This window comes from Phoca vitulina, unplaced genomic scaffold (genome assembly GCF_004348235.1).
Source record: "Phoca vitulina isolate PV1807 unplaced genomic scaffold, GSC_HSeal_1.0 scaffold1, whole genome shotgun sequence".
NCBI lineage: Eukaryota > Metazoa > Chordata > Mammalia > Carnivora > Phocidae > Phoca > Phoca vitulina.
Window position 1 is genome coordinate 93860891 of NW_022589704.1, and position 15405 is coordinate 93876295.

At 41.6% G+C, this 15405-nt stretch overlaps 1 long non-coding RNA gene across 1 annotated transcript in view; it reads right to left on the bottom strand.

The window, feature by feature from the left end:
* LOC116636688 overlaps positions 1-14938 on the bottom strand; it is a 172491-nt gene extending 157553 nt beyond the window's left edge. Inside the window, exon 1 of the long non-coding RNA XR_004300383.1 lies at positions 14599-14938. This is a non-coding gene — a long non-coding RNA (uncharacterized LOC116636688). The remainder of the gene's footprint in view (positions 1-14598) is intronic.
* Between the last annotated feature and the right edge of the window lie 467 nt (positions 14939-15405).

Below are 15405 nucleotides of genomic sequence, written 5' to 3' on the forward strand. Positions count from 1 at the left end.
GTTTTTATCCTGTGAATGCAGTCATGGAACTTTGTAGGTGGTCCTTGCACAAGAATTCTGCTGTCATTTTTAAAGAGAAGACAAAGCATAATAATCTTCTAGAAGGTCAGAAATCTGATCAGCTCCCCTTTTCGTGCCTAGGTTCTATGATTTGAGAAATAATACAAAGGAGAGGAAGGTCGAAGCCAAATGTCACTTTTATTACGCATAAAAAAAAAAAAAACAACCCAGAATGGAGGACATGGCTTTTGGTTAGTGCCCCCCAGAATTAGGCACACTCATCCCTCCCCTGAAATTGGTGGCACTTGAAAAGGCAGTCTCCTTCCTCATGTGCTGCAAAGACCCTCCCCCAAAGGTATACCAGAAACCACCTGCTCCTTGTTCCCTATAGGGAGAAGGGGGAACTAAGATAAGCATGTCCAATTGTTCTCAAATTTGTAATTCTGCCCCTTAATAGGAAAAGAAGCCAGAAATGTGGTAACCAGCAGAGTGGGGAAGCAATTCTCCCTTCCAGTATCTGGTTGAACTGAGTGGTTTTCCTGGTTCATTCAGGACTTCTCAGGACTTCTCAGGACTCAGAGGGTAGCAGCTCCCTCCAGTGAGCAACCCCCCACCCCACACGCTCCTTGTTGACCCACTACGGGCTTTGATGTCAATGGAATTCTCTGGGATTTTTTAGTGAGGGCAGTTGCAGTTAAGATTTCCCAGAAAAGGTATCCAAAAGTGTTTTTAGAGATTGAATCTATTCAATTCAGTGACCTGTTCTTGGATCAACTGGATACTGGGAGCTGGCAAGAAACCTGTACTCAGAATTGGCTATGAAATCAGCAGGGCTCACGGTAAGAAGAAAATACAGGTCCCTGGTTCAAAAATTATTAAGGGTTGTAAGACAGCAATGGCAGAGCATTGATCCAAGTTCACGACCCTATCAGCACTGGGTCTTGTGCCAATGCACAGCTCCCACGCCCATGAAGTCAGCCCTCTGTGCTTATGGATGCCATTCATGCTCTCTGGACTATTTCCTTCTCTGCCTGTGCTCCGGCTGGGTCTGCCTCTGGGTCTCTCTCTCTCTCCTCTCTCTCTCTCACACACACACACATACACATGTACCCCTTAATATTATTTGTAACGTGTATAAGAGAAATTGTTCTTATCAGAAGTGCACAGCTTCATCAATTTTCACAAACACGTCCATGTAACTAACCTCCAGTTCAATTAACAGAACATTACCAGAATCTCAGAAACACCTTCATGTTCTAACCTTTATCCTATTTCTTTTGCGATTGGTTTCTTTCATTCAATTATCTTTTTGAGATTAATCTACGTTGTAGTCGGAGCTAACTTCATTCATTTATATTGCCGTATTCTAAGTCACTGTATTTACTCATTCAAGATATTTATTCCTTCTGCAGTTGATGGGCATTTGCACTGTTCCTAGGATTTGGCTATTACAGTTAGTGCAGCTGTGAACATTCCAGTGTGTCTCCCGTGCATATGTGCACTTGCTTTGTTGGAACTGCTGACTCAGGGAGCAAGCGTATACTAAACTTCAGTAGTTGCTGTTGTTTTCTCAAAATGATTGAGCAATTTACCCTCCTACTAGAAGTATAGGAGAGTTCAATTTGTTTAATACTCTTGCCAACAATCGTTTTGTCTTCTCCTAAACTGTTTTTATTTCTTTATTTTAGCTATTGTGGTTGGAAGATTGTATAAAAATTGATCAATTTGCCTCATTTCAGAAAGGACTGAAAGATTCTTATGTTTGTACATAAAACACCCTATCTCAGCTTCTCTCTGTGCATTGGCTTTACTCTCTTGCACCATTTTCCTTTCCTCGGCATGGTGGCAAATAGAGCCAATGGCAAATTCTATTGTTGTTAGAATTTGGAAAAGGAGAGCCCTTCAGACTAGAGGAGTCAAGAAATGGAACTTAAAGGAACTTGGGAAAAGTGAGGAGGAGGTGCACAGGTGTTCTTAGGTGGATTAAGGTGGATAGAGCAGTCACATCGAAGGTATTCTGGCCACGGGGGCAGATTTTGCTAGGGAGCAATGGTCGGTGGGGCTGAGGGGTAGCAGGGCCAGAGTGTGCATGGGATTCCCTGTGGCAGATAGGCTTGGCTGCTACTAACTCGTTTGCTCATGTGTGGTTTAGGAAAATTAATCTGGCCATTCAAGGGACCCAAAGAGAAAGGCTGGAGGCTGATCAGGGCAGGAGGAAGGGATGAAGGAGGGTCTGGAGTAGGGCTTCGTGTGGTATCAGAAGACCAAGAAGGAGTTACACTTATTTGCAAGGAAGAACTGATGGCAGTTGACCATACTCCCTGTTCTCATGCTGCCGTGTGCTACAATTGGATGTCTGGTTGGACTGCTCCTGGAGAGGCACCGTGCAGAATCACTGGACCCTTACCGGCCTCCAGTGGAGGAGCACTGATATAAAGTTACACATATTAGGCACCTTTTGCTAAATAGTTGTCTAGTTGCGTAACAAAATAGTGGTGGTGCCCATTGGCCTAAATTTAGAAGAGTGTTATAGGGTAAAAGTACTTCGGTGTCTTTTCATTGATTTCACGATCTCTCATGATGGAAAGAAAGATTTTACTTATTCATTTTTGTAAAGAAATAGAGCTTACTGTGGTAGTTTGGAGCCTCAAAATATATTTGTACATTTGTGCTCTGTGTAGCTCTTTTTCTCCATGATGATATCTTCCTGCCCATGTCTGCTTGAAAAGTTTCACATTACCACATTCATTCCTTTCTCATTTTAATGCTTGCATATTGTCCTGTTTGTATATGAATTTGATTGTCTTTCTTTAGAGATGTATGTAGTTCTTTTAAATATTTCTAAAAAATATTTCATTCTGTCCCATCCTCAAGTGCCTATTATAGGAAGCAGAAGATGTGTACCTAATTCTCTCTTTTGTGACCAGATGTATGGGAACATGTGTAGAGCCAGTTTTCAATGGTTAGTGTGGAAGGGAGGTAGTGGTGGTGGTAGTTGAATGATTAGGGGTCTTCCATCTTTGCTGGGATGGGTCATTCTGCTCCTCGCCTGAAGCCACACATTTGCTATTGTCAGTATGTGTGGAGGCCTGTGCCCAACGGTATCTTGAAGCAAATCTGTGGTGGGTGAGTGTTTTGGAGAGTAATGTACTGAAAGAGGGACCCAAGTGGTCAGTGAATAGGAAGGGCTGTACATTTCTAGAGTGATGTTTCATTACCTTTGTTCCCTTATCAGAAATGGCCATGAGTCTCAAGACAAATCATCTACATTCACAGGGCCTCAATTTCCAACTGTCTAGTATGAAGGTAAGGTCACCTGTCCTACTTTCCTCTCAGCTATATTGTGAGCATCACATGTATGTGAAAGGTCTGCATGATGTAAAGAATTTTTGTTATTAACCAAGTAAAAATAGGCTCCAGAAATCCTTCAGATACTCCCCATGAGACCTTTAGACTTGGAGCATTTGACTTTGAAGAATTAGAAAAACAGGAAAAGAGAGTATTTATTACCAGTTCTCATTTAGGCCAAGTTTGCTTATCCTGTTTATCTAAAATAAGAGCCAACAATCTGGAGTGGTTTCAGTTGGATCTAAATATTTCTCCACATTTGAACGGGCTCCAAGAGCCTGTTCCAGCACTTGGGCCAGAGCATCTGCATGTTCTGGAGGAGAGCAGGCTTGTCTGCTTGTGCAGGGGCTCTGTTTTGGCTAGAGAAAGGCAATGGTGTCATCATTCCCACCATGTGGCCGTCCAGTTACCGCCTCCTGCTCTGACATGATTGTGAGTGTTGAGCCCTCGAGTCACTACAGGAAGCAAGTTTCTGCTTTTAGCAACTCAGGCCATTCTGTCTGGACATCTTAACTCTGAGAAGCTGGCCTTTACTCAGGCACTCTTTCTGCTTTGGGAGAAAAGAACTATCATAGCTAATGTTTATTGAGAACTGACTATGCACCAGGCACTGTTCTAAGCCCAGTCTTTATGTTAACTCATTTAATCCTCCTAACACTTGAGGTAGGTATTATTACTATTCCTACTTTACAGATAAGGAAAGAGAGGGGTGGAGAGGCTCAATAACTCGTTAAATTCAATCTGCAAGTAAGTGACATTATGGATGATGGTCAAGAGATCTAACAAGTAAGATGATCCAGGCACTGGGCAACCAGAGGCAAGGCTGTGGCCCCTCGGAACAGATGCTACCTGTACACAGAGTGGGCATGGCTAAGCAGCTACCACTGGCTGAGCAGCACCTCAACTGGGGATAGAAAGCCAGGCAGTCTGGCTGCAGGGTCCACATTCTTGCTGCTCCTCAGTATTGCTTCTTCCCTTTCAGAGTGTCTGGCACAGAGTAGGTACTCAATTAACAGTGGGCTAAATTGAAGTGCTCTGTTGTCTAACTGCTTCCCTGTTGGGATTCCTGTATTTTCTGTCTCCTGATGCTCCTCTTGGCACCTAGGACTGTGAGCAAGGCCTAGAGCATGACTGTGTTCCTGTGGAACCCCTCAAAAGTAGTCTTGTAGTGTCCACACCAGCATACCTCTTCTCTTTGCCTCTCTTTTCAAGATCTAGTCCCCTTCACCTCCTTCCAGCTTCTTCTCCAAGCAAACAACCTGTCACTCCCCATGTCAATACACCCACAGTTCTTCTTTTGCTCTTTCTCAAATTGTACTATGCCATGTGATGGCTTCCCAGAAGGCAATGAGAATTTGGGGCTCTCAAGAGGTGGCCCAGGCTGGTCCTGGAGAAGTGGGACAGGAGACCGAGGCCTATGCAATGGCTGAATGAACAACCCTAGGAGGCCTTTCAAGTTCCTGTGTCTTTTGGGGAGAGAAATAAAATTCTTGCAGTGGATCATCTCCACAGATTAAAAAAGGACACAGTGTTCCCATTTAGCAGGTCTGGGATGGAGCCTGAGAATTTGCATTTCTAATGAATTTCCAGGTTCTGCTGGTCTGGGCAGTACAGCTCGAGACCACCACACTATACTCCTCTGTCCCCAGGGCCAGCCTTCCTCTACTTCAGGGGAAACTCTTAGAGATGAATTTCACCTGGGAGATTGGAAGCACTCCTGGCCTGAGGCCCCAGGCCAGTTCGAGTTCTTTCCCGGCAGCCTTGGCTGCATCTTCATTATGGGCACTTGAGTGAAGAGTTAATCCTGACCAAAGTCCCAACACCTGGCCTTGCTGGCCTGAAACCAAGTGCTACTCCAGGTGTGGTGTGGTGTGGTGTGTGGGGTGTGTGGGGTGTGTGGGGTGTGTGGGGTGTGTGGGCTTTGGCGTGTGGTGTGGTGTGGTATGGCGTTGGCGGCCTGGCCAGCCAGGGGTACGTGTGATCTACGTCTCCCCACCAGGAACCCGTTAACCACCAATTCCACATGCCTGCTAATGTCCCATTGGGATCCTGATTTCCATAGGCATAAAAGAGTGCCTAATGAAAATCCTCTCTGTGATCCCACCCCAAGCCTACAGGTTTCCTCTTCAGATGAGTCAGTGTTAACATCCTCTCTGAATTTTCTCTATCCTCTCCAGATAGGTTACAGCTTTCGCCTTGGGATCCCCAAACATTGTATGCACATCTTGACTACTGCATTTGTGGCATTGGGCTGTGAGCAACCAGAGGGCATATCTCTCTGCCTTGCTGATCTTTGTGAAAGTGCAGGATACATTGTGGGTACTCTAAATGCCTGACGAATGAAAACAAAAAGGATGATGAGGAAGACAACAAAGCACAACAGATATAAACATAGTCTAGCTTTGGCCTGAGGAGAGGTTCCAGCTTTGCCCCGTGCTAATTGTGTAAACTTGTGGAATCACTTAACTGAGTTCTTTCTCAGTTTTCTAATCTGTAAAATAAATACAACGTCTTCCTCATAGGGCTGTTGTGGTATTAAGTAAGATAATACATATAAAACTTCTGTCACCATGCCTGGCACACAGTAAGTGCTCAGGCGATGGTATTTATGAAAGAATCGTGTTCTGGACAGGCGAGGAGTCAGTAGGCAGGGGACTGGCCCATGAAGAGGAGTCCTGGAGTCTTTGTCTTTCAGGGTATTATTCAGTATCATCTTTCAATTTGAGATACTGAAGTGGGATAAAGCAGGAGACTCTAATGGGTAGATGTGTCCTGTCTGAAGGGAGAGGGCCAAGGACAGTGGAAAGACTCAAGAAGACAGACTGGTCTTCACTTCCACTTCTGTGTTTGGTTTTAGTGGTTCTAATTCACTGGCTGCTCTCTTTCACGCACATCCTGTCTGGCTGTATCCATCAGCTGATCTGAATCCTACAAAGAGTAGAGGTAATCATGGTAAAACCCAAATAGGCCTGTGCTGAGAACTAGGACATCAGGGACCAGTGTTTAATAGGTGTTTGGGAATGACAGTGTTTATTATGTATGCACAATATGTCAGGACTATTAAAAACACTCCTTGTTAATAGAAATACTATATGATCCAGTAATTCCCCAATGGGTATTTACCCAAAGAAAATGAAAACACTCATTTGAAAAATGTATGCACCCCTATGTTTATTGCATTATTTACAATAGCCATATTATAGAAGCAACCCAAGTGTCCATCAATAGAAGAATGATGAAGGGGTGTATGTGTGTGTGTGTGTGTGTGTGAATACAATGGGATATTACTCAGCTATAGAAAAGAATGAGATCTTGCCATTTGTGACAATATGGATGGACACAGATGGCATTACACTAAGTGAGATGACAACTACCATATGATTTCACTTACATGTAGAATGTAAAAAACAAAAGAAATAATAGGAGCATCCAAGTACATTAAACAGTTAATAACAAACAAAAAGGAACTAATTGATAATAATACAATAATAGTGGGGGACTTTAGCACCACACTTACATCAATGGACAGATCATCTAAACAGAAAATCAACAAGGAAACAATGGCTTTTAATGACACACTGGACCAGATGGATTTAACAGATATATTCAGAACATTCCATCCTAAAACAGCAGAATACACATTCCTTTCAAGTGCACAGGAACATTCTCCAGAATAGACCACATATTAGCATACAAAGCAAACATCAACAAATTTAAGAAGATTGAAATCATACAGTGTATATTTTCTCATCACAATGCTATGAAACCAGAAGTCAACCACAAGAAAATATCTGGAAAGAACACAAATACATGAAGGTTAATAATATGCTACTAAACAATAAATGGGTTAACCAGGAAGTTAATGAAGAAATGAAAAAGTATATGGAAACAAATGAAAATGAAAGTCCAACAGTCAAAAGCCTCTGGGATGCAGCAAAAGCTGTTCTAAGAGAGAAGTTTATAGCAATACAGGCCTACCTCAAGAAGCAAGAAATATCTCAATAAACAACATAACCTTGTACTTAAAGGAGCTAGAAAAAGAACAGGAAATGAAGCCTAAAGACAGCAGAAGGAAAGAAATAATAAATTAGAGCAGAAATAAATGATACAGAAACTAAAAAAACAAAACAAAACAAAACAAAAAAACCAATAGAACAGATCAATGAAACCAGGAGCTGGTTCTTTGGGGGAAAAAAAAAACTGATAAATCTCTAGCCAGACTTACCAAAAAAGAGAAAGGACCCAAATAAATCACACATGAGAGAGGAGAATAAGAACCAACACCACAGAAATACAATCATAAGAGAATATTATGAAAAACAATATGCCACAAATTGGACAACCTAGAACAAATGGATAAATTCCTAGAAACATATAAATTGAAACAGGACAAAATGGTAAATTTGAAGAGACCAATAACCAGCAAAGACATTGAGTCAGTAGTCAAAAACTCTTGAAAGTCCAGGACCGGATGACTTCACAGGCAAACTCTACCAAACATTTAAAGAAGAGTTAATACCTAATCTTCTTAAACTATTCCAAAAAATAGAAAAGGAAGGAAAACTTCCAAATTTGTTCTGTAAGGCCAGCATTACCTTGATACTAAAACCAGAAAAAGATACCACTAAAGAAGAGAACTACAGCAACTTCTTTCAAGATACATCTCCAAAGGCTAGTGAAACAAAAGCAAAAATGAACTTTTGGGACTTCATCACGATAAAAAGCTTCTGGGGCGCCTGGGTGGCTCAGTTGGTTAAGCGACTGCCTTCGGCTCAGGTCATGATCCCGGAGTCCCGGGATCGAGTCCCACATCGGGCTCCCTGCTTGGCGGGGAGTCTGCTTCTCCCTCTAACCCTACCCCCTCTTGCGCTCTCTCTCTCTCTCTCTCAAATAAATAAATAAAATCTAAAAAAAAAAAAAAAAAAAAAGATAAAAAGCTTCTGCACAGCAAAGGAAACAGTCAACCAAACAAAGAGGCAACCCACAGAATGGGAGAAGATATTTGCAAATGACACTACAGATAAAGGGCTGGTATCCAAGATCTATAAAGAACTTCTCAAACTCAACACCCAAAAAACAAATAATCAAGTCAAAAAATGGGCAGAAGACATGAACAGACACTTCTCTGAAGAAGACATACAAATGGCTAACAGACACATGAAAAAATGTTCATCATCATTAGCCATCAGGGAAATTCAAATTAAAACCACATTGAGATACCACCTTACATCAGTTAGATTGGCAAAAATTGACAGGGCAAGTAACAACAAATGTTGGAGACATTGTGGAGAAAGGGGAACCTTCTTTTGGTGGGAATGCAAGTTGGTACAGCCACTTTGGAAAACAGTGTGAAGGTTCCGCAAAAAATTAAAAATAGAGCTACCCCATAACCCAGCAATTGCACTCCTAGGTATTTACCCCAAAGACACAGATGTAAGAGAAAAGAAGGGCCATATGCACCCCAATGTTCATAGCAGCAATGTCCACAATAGCCAAACTGTGGAAAGAGCCGAGATGCCCTTCAACAGATGAATGGATAAAGAAGATGTGGTCCATATATACAATGGAATATTACTCAGCCATCAGAAAGGCTGAATACCCAACTTTTACATCAACATGAATGGGACTGGAGGAGATTATGCTAAGTGAAATAAGTCAAGCAGAGAAAGTCAATTACCATATGGTTTCACTTGTTGGTGGAACATAAGGAATAGCATGGAGAACATTAGGAGAAGGAAGAGAAAAATGAAGGGGGGGAAATCGGAGGGAGAGATGAATCATGAGAGACTATAGACTCTGAGAAACAAACTGAGGGTTTTAGAGGGGAGGGGAGTGGGGGGATGGGTTAATCCGGTGATGGGTATTAAGGAGGGCATGTACTGCATGGAGCACTGGGTGTTATACGGAAACAATGAATAGTGGATCACCATATCAAAAACTAATGATGTACTGTATGGTGACTAACATAACATAACAAAATAAAATTAAAAAAAAGAGAGAGAGAATTACAGGCCAATATCCCTGATGAACATAGATGCAAAAATCTCCATAAAATACTAGCAAACCAAATTCAGGAATACATTAAAAAAAATTATTCACCATGATCAAGTGAGATTTACTCCTGGATGGCAAGAAAGTTTCCATATTCTGCAAATCAATCAATGTGATAAATCACATCAATAAGAGAAAAGATAAGAACCATATGACCATTTCAATAGATGCAGAAAAAGCATTTGACAAAGTATGACACCCATTGATAAAAATCCTCAACAAAATAGGTTTTGAGGGAGCATACCTCAACATAATAAAGGCCATCTAAAAAACAAAAAAAAAGGCCATCTATGAAAAACCCACAGCTAACATCATCCTTAATGGGGAAAAACTGAGAGCTTTTCTCCTAAGATCAGGAAAAAGACAAGGATGTCCACTCTCACCACTTTTATTCAACATAGTACTGGAAGTCCTAGCCACAGCAATCAGACAACAAAAGAGATAAAAGGCATCCAAATCAGTAAGGAAGAGAAGTAAAACTTGCACTATTTGCAGATGACATGACATTATATAGAAAACCTAAAAGACTCCACCAAAAAAAAATGCTAGAACTGATACACAGATTCAGTAAAGTCACAGGATACAAAAATCAATGTACAGAAATCTGTTGCATTTCTATACACCAATAATGAAGTAGCAGAAAGAGAAATTAAAGAACCAATCCCATTTACAATTGCACCAAAAACAATAAGATACCCAGGAATAAACCTAACCAAAGAGGTGAAAGACTTGTACTCTGAAAACTATAAAACATAGATGGAAGATTTTTCAAGACGACACAAAGAAATGGAAAGACAGTCCATGCTCATGGATTAGAAGAATAAATATTGTTATAATGTTTATACTACCCAAAGCAATCTACACTTTAATGCAATCCCTATCAAATTACCAATAGCATTTTACACAGAGCTAGAACAATCCTACAATTTGTATGGAACCACAAAAGACCCTGAATAGCCAAAGCAATCTTCAGAAAGAAAAGCAAAGCTGGAGGCATCACAATTCGGGACTCCAAATTATGTAACAAAACTGTAGTAATCAGAACAGTCTGGTATTGTCACAAAAATAGACACATAGATCAGTGGAACAGAATAGAAAACCCATAAATGAACCTACAACTCTATGGTCAACTAAACTTTGACAAAGCAGGAAAGAATATCTAATGGGAAAAAGACTGTCTCTTCAACAAATGGTGTTAGGAAAACTGGACAGCAACATGTAAAACGATGAAACTGGGCCACTTTCTTAAACCATACACAAAAATAAATTCAGAATGGATTAAACACCTAAATGTGAGACCTGAAACCATCAAAATCCTAGAAGAGAACATAGGCAGTAACTTCTTTCCAGATGTGTCTCTTGAGGTAAGGGAAACAAAAGCAAAAATTAACTATTAGGACTTCCACAAAAATAAAAAGCTTCTGCACAATGAAGGAAACAATAAGACTAAAAGGCAACCTATGGAATGCGAGAAGATGTTTGCAAATGACATATCTGATAAAGTGCTACTATCCAAAATATATAAAGAACTTATAGAACTTAACACCCCAAAAATGAATATTTCAATTAAAATTAGGTACTATACAGTGGCTAGCTGAACATAATAAAAATAAATAAATAAATGAGCAGAAGACAAGAACAGACATTTCTCCAAAAAAGACATCCAGAAGGTCAACAGACACATGAAAATGTGCTCAACATCCCTTATCATCAGAGAAATGCAAATGAGATATTACCTCACACCTGTCAGAATGGCTAACATCGACAACACAAGAAATAACAGATGTTGGCAAGCATGCGGAGAAAGGGGAACCCTCTTGCATTGTTGGTGGGAATGCAAACTGGTGCAGCCACTCTGGAAAACAGTATGGAGGTTCCTCAAAAAGTTAAAAATAAAGCTACCAATGATCCAGCAACTGCATTCCTATGTATTTACCCAAAGAATACAAGAACACTAATTCAAAGGGATACATGCACCCCTATGTTTACAGCAGTATTATTAACAATAACCAAGATTGGAAGCAGCTCAAGTGTCCATCTATTGATGAACAGATAAAGAAACCGTGGTATATATATACAATGGAATATTAGTCATAAAAAAGAATGAAATCTTTGCCATTTGCAATGACATGGATGGAGGTAGAAAGTATAATGCTAAGTGAAATACATCAGTCAGAGAAAGACGAATACCATATGATTTCATTATTATGTGGAATTTAAGAAACAAAACAAGGAAAGGGGAAAAGAAAACCAGAGACAGAGAGTGACAAAGCAAGAAACAGACTCTTAATTATTTAAGAGAGCAAATTGATGGATACTGGAGGGGAGGTGGGTGGGGGGATGGGTAAAATAGGTGATAGGGATTAAGGAGTACACTTGTCATGATGAGCACCGGGTGATGTACGGAACTGTTGAGTTACTATATTGTATACCTGAAACCCATTATTACACAGTATAATAACTAACTGGAATTAAAATAAAAATTAAAAAAAAACCCAGACTCTTAAATACAGAGAACAAACTATTGGGGGAATGGGTGAAACAGATAAAGGGGATTAAGAGGTACACACTTCTGGATATAAAATAAGTAAGTCATGGAAATGAAAAGTACAGCATAGGGAATATTGTCCATAATATTGTAATAACATTATATGGTAACAGATGGTGGCTACACTTATCCTGGTGAGCACTGAGTAATGTATACAATTGTCAAATATGTTGTGCACCTAAAACTAATATAACATTGTGTGCCATACTTCAGTTAAAAAACACACTCCTTGTTCAATCCTCTCAGCTATGGTTGGCTTTCATATTAGCCAACCTCCATTTGGTGCTGTGGAAAGATACGCGACATAATGTGGTTGAAATGATGAGTTGCAGTAGTCCTGGTATCACATCCAGTTCTCCTCCCCTTGCAACTGGACAGGGCCATGTGCCTAGTTCTGGGTGACCTGTGAGCAGAGGGGGTTGGTATCCCAAACACCTCTCTTTGCCGGGGCATGCGATCCTGCAGGAGGCTTTGTTTTTAGGGGCAGAGCTGCAAGATTAAAACCACCTGACCCTGGAGCTGCCACACAAGGAAAGCTGCCTTCAAGAAGCATTTGCATCACCCAAAATCCTTTGCAGCCTTTAATTAAAGCCACTGAAATTTGGGGGCTGTTTTTTACTCTGAGATAGCCTAGCTTATGCTAATTCAGAAAGCAAGGAGAACATGCCACACTTCTTATCACACGTTCCCCATCATCAGCAGTTAAGACACGGCATTCCACGCATGCATTTAGTGTAGCCGTCCACGCACCTTAGTTTCTAATTTTCTTGATCATTATGTTTTTGGCCTGAAGCTTCCCCCCTCAAGCCCCTCCCCCAATTTTAGAGGACCACCTTAGCCGAAAGTCTTCAGATGAGACCTAGCGGCCATCCTCGTTAGATCAAACCTGTCCCTATCCTGTTGAAAATATTCATGCTTTACTAATGGTGAGGACAGAGTACCAGCAACTCTGTAACCAGGATCTCCAGATGGATCATGGATTGATAAAATCCAGGGAAATACATAAGCCAATGATTAACTACTTTGTCCATTTTTATTGTTTCTTGGTTGTGTGCCCCCAGATAAGAGGTAGCAGAGTGTAGATATCTAGATCACAGAAAGTGAAATTGGTTTCCCAGGGGAAGTTCGATTGGGAGGAGCAGTGTGGTTGAATGTAATTACAGGTCCTGGGTTACTGTCACACAACTATGGTAGGCGTTGTTCCTATCAGGTTTCATAGAAATGGAAATTTTGTGCTCAAGGAACACAGTGTTGACTGTGCAGCAGGGCAGGCCCGAATCATGTCCTGTGCCTCAGTTTCCTTCTTGTAAAATGGGGCTATTACATGCTTCCCAGGCCTTCGGAAAAGCTATACTCTGTACTTTTCTTAATAGTTATACTTTTTCTTTTTTACTGTGGGTAAATAAAATTTCTATAGAACACACACAAAGAATAAGGGTTCCAAAAGAACCCAGGATCAGAGACACGCTGAAATAGAAATTCTGATGGATGAAACACTATTTAAAACTCTCAGGGGTTGGCAGATTACCTCCTGGGGACCAGATCTGGCCTCTGGCTTATTTCTGTAAACAAAGTTTCATTAAAACACAGTCAAGCTCATTCATCTTACATTATATTTATGGCTGTTTTCACAGTACAACAGCAGAGTTAAGTCATTGTGACAAAAATATATGGCCCACAAAGCCTGAAATACAAATGATTTGGTCAATGACAGCCAAGACTAGAACAGTGGTTCTCAAACTTGAGCATGCGTCTCAGAATCAATAGCGGTGGGTTTATTAAAATACAGGTTTCTGGGCTCTACCCTGGAGTTTCTTATTCAGTAGGTGTGGGGTGGGACCCATGAATCTATTTCTATCAAGTCCCATCCAGCTGATGCTGATGTTGCTGTTCCGGGGGCCACAGCTGAGAACCATAAGACTAGGGCGTATGGTCTACAAGACATACTGATGAGACAAATTCCAATGGCAATGGAACAGAATGGGCACCAGCTGTGCATGGAGCTGTTTTTCAATTTCCAGAACAGGCTAGGGGAGAGAGGTGCTTCAGGTGCCTCTTTCTCCAGGACTCTGCCTCAGTTAAAAAAAAAAAAAAAAGAAAGAAAGAAAGAAAAGGATATCCCAGGGCTACACAGAACCAAGCTACTGATGCTGTATTTATCGAATTCATGCTGCACACATACATGGGGAACTCAGTAAATAAGGTTGGCTATAAGAGAACCCCTCCACTTGTGGGGGTACGGGAATCCTGTAAGTCTGCAGCACCCAGGGCCAAACGTTCCTTAGCTACAGTCAGCAGTTACTAACTTGTAGCTATCTAATTACTAAATTCTAGGTGAACACGTTAATCTGGTATTACTTCTTTCTGATGGGTGCCAACCTCTGAGCTCTGAGAACCAGTCTCTTCGAGACAAGGCCAAGCAATGATAAGCTTCTCTGTTTTGTTTTTACTTACCCATCTGTCCCCCTATCTCTGCTGCTGTGGGACATCAGTTAATTGGTGTAATATTGTTACAAAAGAAGCCACTTGGCAGAAATGGGAAACACGGTAGGCGGAAGAGTCGTGCGCCAAGTAGGGAATGGAATGGAGGTTTGCCACAGTTCATGTTACAAGAATTCTGCTGCAAAGGAGAAAGACAGGAGTCTTCTTACCTGTGAGGCTGCAGAAGAGGAAGTGAGATCCTGCCGTTTTCGCTCGGTCTAGAAAATTCTCTTCACAGGGACACACAGGTAGGAGGATTATAGTGAAAGAAGAGGTTTCTGATCCCTCCTGTCCCATACACATCAGACTTGGTTCTTTCAGGCTGGGCATGAAGGAAGCTCTTCAGGGACAGCCAGAGAAGGCTGGAATTCAGCGAGGGCTGCCCTTCCTGCACCGCTCCAGACACTGCTCTGCTCTTCATCCCTGCAGTGTGGAGCCCTCCCGACTTAGGGAAAACAGCTGCTCCATAGGCTCCATGGGGCTCAGCGGAGCAGGACAGCTCTGGTTGAAACTGGCCCCCTCACGTTGTTCATGCATGAAACATGAGGGCAGTTAGGAGCCAGCTGACCAATCATCCCAGGACTGACCAATCAGGGACGAGGTTTTAAAAGTGAAACCCTGAGCTCTTCTTTTTCAGCCCAGCCTAGGGGCACTTCTTGCGTTGGGGTCTGTCTCTTCCCCAGGTCTGGGAGGACCTAGGAGAAGGTGGGGATATGAGACAAACTTAGAAGGGAAACTCAGATGTCTGGATATTACAGAGTCTCTGCTTCCTCCCTGGTCTCAGGAGGACTTCTGCTTATCTTGCAAGATGCAGTTACAGGACTCTCCTCCCCCTCTTCTCTGAAAAGTGTTTCCTGACCTTCCCATCAGGGCTGGTCTCTTCCCTCTTTGGCTTCTAGAACACATCTCGATCACAGCATTTTTCACATTGCTCAAATTGCCTGGTTTCATGTCTGTTTTTGCCCCTGAACCATGTG